The sequence below is a fragment of the Haliotis cracherodii genome, unplaced genomic scaffold (assembly GCF_022045235.1).
Source record: "Haliotis cracherodii isolate W230 unplaced genomic scaffold, xgHalCrac1.p SCAF_10, whole genome shotgun sequence".
NCBI lineage: Eukaryota > Metazoa > Mollusca > Gastropoda > Lepetellida > Haliotidae > Haliotis > Haliotis cracherodii.
The window spans coordinates 57,763,785-57,772,492 of NW_027266265.1; the positions used below are offsets into that span (position 1 = coordinate 57,763,785).

General features: G+C 42.8%; 1 pseudogene; it reads right to left on the reverse strand.

Annotated features, from left to right (window-relative positions):
* On the reverse strand, positions 1-7,699 carry LOC139454576 (uncharacterized; annotated as a pseudogene).
* Between the last annotated feature and the right edge of the window lie 1,009 nt (positions 7,700-8,708).

The window sequence follows — 8,708 nt, forward strand, 5'->3', positions numbered from 1 at the left end:
TTATGTTGTCGATAGCGTTCAGATATTTATTTACATTTCAGGACAAATGATCACAACTTCCTGATCACAAAATTAAATTAATAATATGAGACCACTTACACTCGCTATACAGAGAGTTGTCGGTATATACACATTGGGTATTTACAGTAGCAAGATATACAACGTAATTATAAACTTCATAACCATTTAAATATCCGATAAATCATTTACATACCAAACATTCATAAACATGTTAAAAAGACCTTAAAATATTTTTGCTTTACAGCAAAATTGTTTCACTGGACAAAAAAGTGTGATTTAAGTAAAAAAGACAAGTGATGTAACATGTAGCATTCAGGTATTTGAATAAAGTATCACATATCAATGATATTTACAAAGCTGTCACTATTCTCAACATCTTCACACATCGATTAACGTGAGGGGGTGATACACATTACTGTACGGAAGCATTTCACAGGTAATACATTTTCACTGATTTCTCGCCAGGTTTTTCTACCGATTCGCTGCCTCTCAGGGAACACTTGAAGTGATGTTCATTTTGGTGGAAGGAATTTGAATGTTCGTCACCGATGTCTGTAAATATGACGTCACCGTTGTGTAAAACACGACCAAGCAGGAAGCGCTGCGATACTCCGTTGCGTGACAAGTCAAGCTCTGGTCTTGCCAATGAAAATTCAATCCCTTTTCCGGAATTGATGAAGTCGTAGCCTGAGCAACAACAAAGAAAGGTCATGTCAGTTGAGACAATTATGGGATGGACAGATAATCTTTACTTCCTATCATAATTCATCATAGAGAGATAACGAGATATAATCACCTCCATATGTAGTGGCCTATACTGACACTGCCCGAAAAGCCACTGTCATTGTGATATTCTGAGTTAAATATGAAATGTTGTACATAATAATGGTGATTATGCATTTCTCCATCAACTGTGAGTCACAACACATGCATGTATTGCAACTGCATTAGCTGTTCCTCTACATACCTCGTATTTCGCCGCCAATTTCCGTCATTGTATTCGGGCTGTTTCCGGAACATTTCGAAAAATCCACTGTCATCCGTACTCGTCGACCTTTCTTCAACGATGACCTCAGAAAGCCAAAAGTCTTGATTCTCCTTACATTTTTGAAAGGATCCGTTGAGAATTTCACATCCCCAGAACTGTCAATGCAATAAAAGATAAACTGAATAGCTTCCAACAAAGCGTGCATATCTAATCCAAAAGTCTTAAAACTCCAATCGCAATTAGTCCGCGAATTCAAAGACACCGGTGTGACAGGGTGGCCATCTGCCGTGTTTCCAGATACACAACGTCCCTCGTCGACACAGGTATCTAACTGTTTGATTGGCATTCTAGTAGTTGGTGAGTGAATCAGAAAACATACAACTATATGGATCACAACTTCTTTATTGCATTAGCGTCAAGTCGGGTGAGGGTGCTGATGGTATTGATGTCACATCTCTATGAAGACGTCTTACTAACTGTTTGATAGGCATTTCTGTAACTAAGAAAACCTATGTCACGTCTTGATAATGTAGTAACCCAAAAGATGCTATCCATAAAGTTGTATGTTTTCGTAGATAGGTAAATGTTTGTTTGTGTGATGTTTAACTCCGCAGTTAGCGACATCCAAGCTATAACACGACGGTCTGTAGACACGTGGCATGGCGCCTTCGGTAGGTATCCGAGTGATGTGCATGTAGCCGGTGCGGCTTCCGCGTACTCACATGGCTTCATGCAGGATGTCTATCCTTCTGGTAAGGAATGATATTTATATAAACTTTCAGTTAATTTACCTGAGTAATGTCAGTGACACAACATTGGAAAGGAAGTGAGGCCTACTTATAAGCTCAGCATATTTTTTAGAAAGGTCAAAGCATCTTAATATGCCAGATCCCTGATTATGGCGGATGTAGCACTTGGCTGCGACGGAAGCCACTTAAAGCCCGACCAGAATGTGCGTTTCACACCGCAGTACTAATGAATCACGCTCCACAGTTAGTGATGAAGATGATGCGTGTCATTATGTGCCGTGCTGAGTGCTGGATAATGTTGGATGTAGTTTCTCGGTTGCATGGTGACACTGCAATGTGGGGTTGTGCATACTCGCGAGTCAGGCAATAATTACGTCAGTGTACATTCGTACATATTGACAAGTCATAACATTACGCCGTTAGGATTTATATTTGTGTAATGCCATGTAACAATTACGTGAGAGTGTCAAGTGTGACCTGTGTTTGGGGTAGAAAGAATATATAGATCTTTAGTGAAATCAACTTGAACTGACATTGGTCTGTGTTAGCTGAGGCACAAGCTTGTGAAGGCTGTGGTAGAAGTGTATGTGACTTGACGGGTATTCATCCATTATAACTATTTATATAGACCAAGAGGGGCAACGGGTGGCCCAGTTGTCTAAGGCGCCGCAAGTTGCCGTGCACGCAAGACACCTATGAGTTTGGGTTCGAATCCCGGTTTGGCCCATTTATGATTCTAGGTTTGTCAGCACTATGTCCGTGGTTGTGGGTTTCACCTTCGAGGCAGACGCCTGAGACCTGCATCCATTTACTCCCACATTCAGCTGACACACAGTGATATAACTGGAATACTGTTCAAACCAGCGATAAAACCCTCACTCGTCCAAGGAAATACTGACCGGATTAAAACAATTAAAACCGCGTAGTATACGTCAACAATAAAAACTTCACTGACTTTCTTTTGAATCATAAAAAACCAACACATCTGTAGACAACAAAATGACTTCGTTCAACGCAATAATGCAACACAAGCTGACATGTTTTTGTTTTATGAAAACATAAAAACATTAATAGATGTGCTAATTAACCAATCAAATGCCACGGGATCACTTGCAATTCATTTCTGAACAAGTCAAGTCTGAACTAAGTCGTGAACAGTCAAGTTATTGCTGGACAGCTTGACCACAGCTGGGCCTTGCCTGTAGAGATGTGTTGACTGCCGGAATGTTTGGCTACAGGCTCCATGGCTACGTGTCTGTTGGTGTGTCTGAATATAAAAGCCAGAAGTTCCATGCCCACATGTCCTTAAGTGCGTCTGTGTACATAAGTCAGCACTGCAATGCCTACTTGTCCGTTGGTGTGTCTGAATACGTAAGCCAGCATATCCATGCCTACGTGTGTCAATATGTAAACCGACCCGTGAAGATCCGGGGTAGAAAAGGTCTTCAGTAACCCATGCTTGTCGTAAAAGGTGACGGGATCGGGTGGTCAGGCTCGCTGACCTGGTTGATGCATGTCATCGTATCCCAATTGCGTGGATCGTTGCTCATCATGTCAATCATTGGATTGTCTTGTCCAGACTCGATTACTTACAGACCGTCGTCATATATATATTGCTGAGTGCAGCGTTAAACAACGAACCAATCAACCAATATGTTAACCAGGCGCTCCACACGCACGCACGCACGCACGCACGCACGCACACACACACACACACACACCCTCCCCCCCCCCCCCCCCCCCCCGCCCCCCCCTTCACACACACACACACACACACACACACACACACAGAGCAGGTCAGCTTATTGAAATAGTCGAGAAAACTTACCTCGCGTCATAATCGTAGAGCCTGCAGCTTGCTGCGTATGTGACTGGGACTTTGTCTGGTTTCGTCATACGGAGTCGGACTATTACTTTGCCATTGCGGAAAACTGTAATTTCTCTCACAGCAGTTTCGTATCCTTAAAAAAAGACATGTAACATATGTCTGCTGAATATATTCAACTATATCACGACTTAGATGCAGAGATAGTATATTACACAAAACATAATTCTGATGTGAATCATGTGTATTGATCACCGTGTCAAGACAATTATATACACATACATGGCGACTATTTCCCAGGAGTTGATGAAACATGCAAATTGTAACATAGTTTTTCTTCATGTGTTTAAATGCGTTATGATTTCCCGGATGTAATTCAACATTCGATATTATCAACATCATTGTAACGAGAGCAGAGCAGCTACTTTCGGTGAAGTTAATGGGTGAGAAGGCTTTTACGGCGCTCCTTGCACTATTCGAGAACCACCACAGAACCTGACGCGGGGAATCGAAGCCCGATTGTCAGCCTGATAACTAGTTTATCCCCTCAATAAGCAGGACATCATTATTCAGTCATCCAAACAAATATTGATTTGATTCAGATACCTCTGGCACTTTGTTGAAACTTTCGTTGGCTGAACTTGATAAACTCCCTCCGTCTCCCCTGCATTTGCTTCACGTGCTCAAACACGTCTATGGCGTCTCCGAAAGAAGTTCTCTCAATCTTGGCTTGCGAAGGTAGCATACACCGCGACAACTCCATGATGAAGTACACTGCTCGACCGGAACCCAAGGCATCCAGAAGTGACCGAAAGGTGCGCAATGTCCATGCGCTGTTGGATGTGGGGATGCTGCTGAGGTAGGTCTTTTGCTTCCGGGGCTTAAGGCTGAACTTGGGGTTCTTCCGCCTCATGTAGTTATGTCGTTCCTGGGGCAGATCGTTCTGTATCAGATGCCTAGACATGCGCACACGGGGACTGACTGCACGTGGAATATATCTGAAAAACAATGGAGTTGATTGAGTATGGTTTAACATTGTTTTTAGCAATAGTCCAGCAGTATCGATATCGCGGCGGGCGACAACTGAAATGGGCTTTACACATTTTACCCATGTGGGTTGATAAACGATGAGTTGCAACTTTAACCTTGAACGCAAGCCTTGACGTCAAAAGGAATCCACATGCCTTCTTTACCACTATTAATCAACTACACATGTTTGCAACAAAGCCAGTTTCTTTCATTACATTCTGGCCGCCTCTGTGGTCTAGCGGAAAGAACATCTGCTCAAGAGCGGAAGGTCATGGGTGTGATCCCCGGCCGCGTCAGACCAATAGGACGTTAAAAGACGGTACTTGTTGTTACACTGCCTGTCGCTCGGCATTAGCTCGGCGAGACGTATAGATAAACGATTCACATGCGCGTCTCCATATATACCTGGCTCCTGAAATCCTCTTGACCTTGATTAAGTTGAAGGGTACCTCAATCTCCATGACCTTGGTACCGTCCTTGACCCTGTACCAACCTTCATGAGTGGTTAGCATCTTTGAGGTTAATGTCGTTGATACAGAAATTCTTACCTGAAACCAAACAAAAAAACATACATGTATGACTGACAAGTATGATGTCAATGGTAACGATAACTGATAAGCGAACACCGGTGTCCATACACAATTAAGTGAGTGAATTTGCCTTTTACAATATTCCAGCAATATCAGGGCGCAGGACACCAGAAATGGGCTTCACACTGTGTGCCCATGTCGGGAATCGAACGCTTTAACCACTAGGCTACCCGACCGCTCCCATACCCAATTAAGAAGTGGTAACATACAATTAATTTCTATGCGTTTTTTTAAAGATAAATTCTACTTTATCTGTTTATATATTACAATTATTTGCAATAAGAACAAGTTATATACTTTACACAGGGATATAAAAGAGAATAAATGGAAGAGAAAATATTCACCATACATATTTCAGTAATAAGCGCTATTATTCTACACGCCTCCCATATACAGTATGTCTACACCGTCGGGCCGGCCGTCCCATGTCACACTCCCCTGTTAGGTAACGACCTTTGCGTCATGTCAGCACTTTGTTGAGAGTGTGTTTTGGGCCGACTTCCCGGAACCGAGGCCCACCTATCTCTCTCACCAGGCTTTCGCTGACGGTGACCTTCACTCGGGGTTGCCTAAAGGGCACGCTTGGGGATTGTGTGTGTTAGTTTTTGTGGCGGGGCTCGCTCTGATTGCAAGTAATAGGGCTATTTTAGTGATTTACAGTCAGATACCATCTTTGATTTATGTCTTTCAGTATCCTTCATTTGTGTTGACAAATGGCTGTAGTATTTTGTTAACAAGTGACATTAAATTGTGTTTTTTCATATCTTTATACGTTTTCAGACTTCTTGCACAATTAAGATACAATGCATGCTTGTTTGTTTGTTATTTAACGCCGCACTCAGCAATATTCCAGCTATATGACGGCGATCTGTAAATAATTGAGTCTGGACCAGACATTTGAGTGATTAACATCATGAACATCAATCTACGCAATTGAGATACGATGATATGCGATAACGATAGTCGCCTCTTACAAAAGCATAGACGCCTTTTACGGCAAGAATGGGTAGCTGAAGACCTACTCTACGCCGGATCTTCACGAGTCACAATAGATGATGTGCAGTTCATAAATATATAACGACAAAAACTCTACTCAAACAAAATTCAAAATATACAACTAAAACTAGATAATTAAGGAATTTTCTACCAGTTTAATAAACACAGTTTGATAAACACTTGATGAACTCAAATTCACGGTGATCACACTGCCACCAAGATGTTCATACTCTGTTGCTTTGAGAGATATTTATTGAAAGCACACACTCCCGAATCATTTTATAATCGTGACGAAACCCTGTGGAGATCCGTGCTAGAATAGGTCCCAGGCGCTCCATTACGTAAGTCCACTAAACTCGAGTGGTCAGGGAATCGCTCATGCTGTCAGACACCGGTTTTAGTGACCGAGGTTAGATAATGGACAAGCCGCCTTGATATAACCGGAATATTGCCCACTGCTGCGTTAACCAATTAACGCGTATATATGATACTATAAACTGTCAAGGCATGGTTGTTTTCGGAGTTGAATAATCTATGGTATACATAACGTTTCTGACTGCCCTCCTGTCTGGACCTACGTGAACGTCTTTATGATTATAACATACACATATTATATGCGCAGCCAGAGCTTCACATGCAGTCAACCTGATATCGTGTTGCATGTGTTCGCGTAAATAAGGGACGGTGGGGTAGCCTAGTGGTTAAAGCGTTCACGTCACGCCGAAGACCCCGGTTCGATTCCCGACATGGGTACAATGTGTGAAGCCCATTTCTGGTGTCCCCCGCCGTTATATTGCTGGAGTATTGCTAAAAGCGGCTTTAAAGCATACTCACTCACTCACTCGTGTAAATGGCAATGGGGAGTATGTTACCCTGGAAACACTCACCGGTTCTCGTCTCACGCTACCCAGGCAGCCCCGTCCGGTTGCACCGACAAACGTCCTCTTCTTTAACTTCCTCCAGAACATATCACATCCCTTCTGTGTCACCACGTCAGACACACTGAGATTCCTCAACAACTTCAAGTCGCTGGAGAACCTGGGGATCATCGAGGCATTGGCAAAGTTGAACGTTCTCAGACGTATAGCGCGCTGAGCGTCATCGACTAAGAAGCTCTCCAACCTTTGGCGATAGGGGACACTATCTGCCCCGCTGTACTGCTCAACAAACACATTGAAGGAATGTCCTAGGAAGGGAACATCTACCGGACGGATGACGGTCTTCATCAACATGTGGCCTTTAGCTGGTCGGACCCCTGCCTCCGCCACGTACTGTTTCGAGTTGCTGTACACCCCAGGCAGCAGCTCTGACAACACCGACAAATCTGTTTCCAGTGATAAACCATTCACAAGAACCCCCTCGAGGGCAAACAGACACAACAGTACATGTTCAAGTTTTACACCGCGCAAGACATCCATGTTGAGACGCGTAAATACCCGCGAGCTAGACGAGCACGCTGTATAACAGACTGATTCTTTGATAACTGCTCCGAGGCTGGCATTTATACCTCGCTACATCCTCTCCTGAAGAGGCATTTCCTCGCTGTATCAATGAACGTTGAAAATACTCCAATTATTAACTCTTAAAGCAGCTCACATCCTCCCAATCCCATTCACAAAATAGTACATATTTCCATATGTGGAGACCTTTGAGTGACGTCATGTAAGACATCCGCTGCAACTTAAGATTTGCACCAGTCTCGTGCCTGCCTCCCCAGCGTGATAAAAACCACAAGGCTTGCTCGGGAAACGCAGGAGGTCATTCACAATATAGCTTTACAATCCTTACTACGTTGTTCTTCCAGTGTTATGTGTTCTATACTAGCTGGTTACATAGTCCAAGCCATTTATCCTGTTGCACAGGCTATTTAACATTCATAATATTGACACCAGTTCGATAACACAATTATCATGAATTATTTAAAGTTCTATGGCATTTTGCGCAGAGCCCATTTTGTTTATTTGAGTTATCAGTTAGAGCTCTGGGGCGTGTGTACGTGTGTTGCTTTGGTGTGTGAGTATTCGCAAACATACAGACGCGAGTAGTCGTTAAAAGCTAGGCAGATTTGCTTCCCTTGGTCGTACAAGGATTTGATGTTAGGATCATGTGCCCTGGGATGTCAGTACCAAAGCCGTGTTAAGTTGTAAACATCTGCGACCTGGATATGTTTTGGCATTACTCCGTCATAAGGCTGACAACCCGTGGTTTAACTATACCATTGTTCATATAGTTCTAAATACAACTCACTCACTCACTTACTCACTCAAGCATCCTTCCTTGGTATATTCTCTCAGAAAATCAATGTCAACAAACGATTGCCATGCGTTTTGTTCGTAAGACGTATTATTATTATGATTATTATTATTATCATCATCATCAAAGTACGTTTATCCCGTGCTAACGTAAATTAATACATTACCAAACTGTGTTATGGTAGAATCTACATTAAGTGTGTGTAGAAGTTTTGAATATAGTTTTTTTCTTCTGAATAGGGAATATAGAAGATGCAC